The 3731-nt window shown below is 42.1% G+C and overlaps 1 protein-coding gene across 1 annotated transcript in view; it reads right to left on the bottom strand.

Annotated features, from left to right (window-relative positions):
- LOC118474731 (uncharacterized) overlaps positions 1-2845 on the bottom strand; it is a 9213-nt gene extending 6368 nt beyond the window's left edge. Inside the window, exon 1 of the mRNA XM_035963752.1 lies at positions 1-2845. This exon is cut by the window's left edge and continues 6368 nt beyond it. The gene's annotated coding sequence lies outside the window, so the exon portion shown is untranslated.
- Positions 2846-3731: the final 886 nt, after the last annotated feature.

Below are 3731 nucleotides of genomic sequence, written 5' to 3'. Positions count from 1 at the left end.
GGGCCCTGAGCCAATACCAGCCCGATACTGGTATCTCGATACGCATTTCTTGAAACTGGCACTGCACCTGCGCCCACGCCCTCGGACGAGTTATATTCCTTTTTAGCTATATCCCCCCAGTCTCTACTTCTTCTATATCTGATGATACCTTAGCCGGGGGACGACTACGAGGAAGAAAACGAATGAAGGCCTATTTCCTTTTCCCGGTGGTGGCTACCTCGACTCCAATAACAAAGAAGAACTGTAACCCGTACAGCCAATCTAGACTAGACGAAGAAGTTTCGATAGCCACACCAATAGACTGAATTAGTCCTTCTACCTGTCCGAAGCGCCTCTATCATTTGGCCGAGAAAGGCGTCGGCATAATAAGATAGGATAGAAGATAGAAGCCAGCTATGTGCCATTGTAAAAATGGTTTGCTATCACCTTGACCTAAAGAAAAAAGTTTTCTTCTATGGCTCCACTCGCTACTTTTTTTCCGCTCGTTCCCTATCTATGGTCGAGCACTTCGTTCATGAGTTGCTATCACTTTAGCTGTAATAACTAGAACTTCTGCTATCTTCTCAAGCAAGTTCAAATTGCTTTCCTTAGGACGAGCTTTTAAGGCAAAGTAGAAAGAGCTTATTTATTCGTCGATAAAAAGCCTTTACTTAAAACTAAAAAGGAATAGAACCGAAAGCTCTTTTCCAATATAAATGTCAACAAGCACCTGACAGACGCTCATCTACTTCCATTTCCTATTTTTTATCAATATCCTTCCCTTCCCTTCCCTTATAGTTATAGTTATAGATAGTATTCTTTCCTTCGCTTTTCTTCCTCTGGGCATCAAAGGAGGGCGTAGACCAATATTTCATTAAATAAAAAAGCTCTTCATCGCTGGAAACGGACTCGCTTCGCTAGCTCTAGGTGAATTTGCAAAACGGGGAAGAAGGGTATTTTATTTCGAAAGTCAACCGTTCCCGTAACCAGAACCGAACAAGGAAGCTGGGCGTAGACCCGTTACTTCTTACTTTACTACGGTGGAGGGGATGCCATTATTCCAATGCGTATTGACTACGTCGTAGGAACAGCGATAGCGATTGCGTGGGAACACCTTTCGCTCGAGGAGAGGAATGCGGACAACCGGCGAATAGTTTTCAGATGAAGGTACAGATCCGGATTCACGGATCAAAAAAGCAAGGAGCTCCTCATTAGAGGACAGACCCAGCGCTCGAGGATACGGATTCGATTGACCCTCTCCATTTGCTAGCGCTTGATACGAACCCTAGAGAATGTGCTATTCCCTTTTCGCTAGCTCACATGCATGTCCTATTCCTCATTCGCTACGGATATCCTTCAGCTTCCTGCTTCCGCTTCTTCTATATCTGATTCAACCTTAGCCGAGGAGGGTTCATTTTAGTTTCATATATATGGGAAATCCTTACTTCACATTTTTACCTTGGCTTGGGAAGTCACCACAGGATTTGATAAAACTCATCTTCATATATATGTATATGTAAAAGTAGTGCTTTCAATAACAAAACCTTTGCTTTGAACTGCTTTTCCAAGGATCTACACTGGGCTAACTTGAATCTGTTTACTTCACTTCTATTTGAAACTACTCCTCCCGTCGAGAGTTTCTTTCTATATGATAATTTGAGATTGCTCTACCGGACCTGAGTAGTAAGTGTTGACTCATGCGAGTCACTCCTTCTCAGCTTTGACTTCTTGGCTGGCTTGATGCTCAGTCTGGCCAAGGGGATGACCCCCTTTTCTCTACTTTACTTTGTTTAGCTTTGCGAATGATACTTTTTCTTTTAAATAAAGCTTTTTAAAAATTCTATTGCAGCACTTTTGCTAGAAAAAAAGCACGCACAAAAAGCACATTTCTTCCTAGTACTTTTATTTTTCACCCACCCATAGGAAAGATACGTAGCTCGGTCAGGGCATATCCTAAAGCCATTGCCTCCAGCCAGTAGTAGTGGTAGGTAAGCATCTTAAGTTAGGGGTGAAATTGCTTTTCTGACAAGGAAAGGGATTGTAGGCAAGCCTGTATAATTTCCTCTTACCTCTTCTCTGCATTTCCATCTTTCAACATATTCCCAAGCCTGGTGCTCGCTCGGTAATTTCTTGTTTCACTGCTGCCTCTAACTTATTTGGTTTAAAGCCTTCATTGTACGACTGAGGATTGGGTAGATGCTGATTCCGCGGCTCAGATTCAAATAGAACAGAACTGACCACTTTCGTCTGAATCATAATTTCTCGAAAGAACTCTTTCGATAATGTGTTTTTATTCCACTCAATTAGATATAGAGATGCTAGACTGGACTGTCTGCTTTCTTAGTGGACACGAGACCCTGCTCCTTCTTCTTTCTCATTTGCCTCTTTCTTGATCGTTTAGTTCTTGGCTTTCATCCCCAGTGAGTAACTACGGCACGAAAGAGTAACGTATAACGTGACGATCCTAAAAGAGAACCAAAAGCTAGGCAGAAGAAGAATTCCATTCAAGCGAAGAACAGAGTGAAAACAATCCGTGAACCGATGATCATTTTTCCACTGACTGCTATAAGATATAACTGAATATTTGGGTCTTTAAATGGCTTTTTCTTCTTCTTCCGTGATTCGGTATCAGAGCAACGAACTTCTAGGACTGATCTAGGTTGGAAGTTCGCTGGGGTTGCCTAGCGATATCACTTAGCTCAATCTAAAGATATCTGAGCTTGTACCGCATGGTTGGAGGCAAGAAAAGCAGAAGCACCAATGACCTAGCCACCGATCAGTATATTAGAAGGTTTTATAAGCAGCTCTTTCTTAGCTTATATAACTGCACCGTATCCAACGTACGCTCATATAGGCTCAACTAGTAATACCAATGTAGGAACTCCGATTGGTTTCTCACAGGTCGGATCTTCCATTCAAGCGAAGAACAGAGTGAAAACAATCCGTGAACCGATGATCATTTTTCCACTGACTGCTATAAGATATAACTGAATATTTGGGTCTTTAAATGGCTTTTTCTTCTTCTTCCGTGATTCGGTATCAGAGCAACGAACTTCTAGGACTGATCTAGGTTGGAAGTTCGCTGGGGTTGCCTAGCGATATCACTTAGCTCAATCTAAAGATATCTGAGCTTGTACCGCATGGTTGGAGGCAAGAAAAGCAGAAGCACCAATGACCTAGCCACCGATCAGTATATTAGAAGGTTTTATAAGCAGCTCTTTCTTAGCTTATATAACTGCACCGTATCCAACGTACGCTCATATAGGCTCAACTAGTAATACCAATGTAGGAACTCCGATTGGTTTCTCACAGGTCGGATCCAATAATATAATAAATAGACTTTATGGTAAGGAGAACGAAGCTAGCAAAGCCAGGCAGAGAGAGTTCTTCTTGATAGGAATATCGGGAGAAGGGCTTATTGATAGGAATAGAGAAGCATAGGAGGAAAACAGGGCGGATGACTCTATGACTTGTAAAAAATAGGGCTTGTAAGGAGTCTAATAAAACTAGAATCGTTACGTTACTTGGTATTACTAGTCTAGTAAAGTAGATATGTTTTTTCTCGCCCATTTTTCTGCCGTCTCATATGTATGAGTAGCAGTATTGGCATTGAAAGAACGTGGGTACAGGAAATAGGGCGGTGGGGGCTAGGCTAGGTCATGTGTCTATTGGGATAGGTAAGAGTTTATGGAGGTCTCACTCTTCTATGATATGGGTCTTTTGTACTACTCCTCTCTTCTTGTCGTACTCGT

This window comes from Zea mays, unplaced genomic scaffold (assembly GCF_902167145.1).
Source record: "Zea mays cultivar B73 unplaced genomic scaffold, Zm-B73-REFERENCE-NAM-5.0 scaffold_321, whole genome shotgun sequence".
NCBI lineage: Eukaryota > Viridiplantae > Streptophyta > Magnoliopsida > Poales > Poaceae > Zea > Zea mays.
This window is presented reverse-complemented; position numbering and strand designations above follow the sequence as displayed.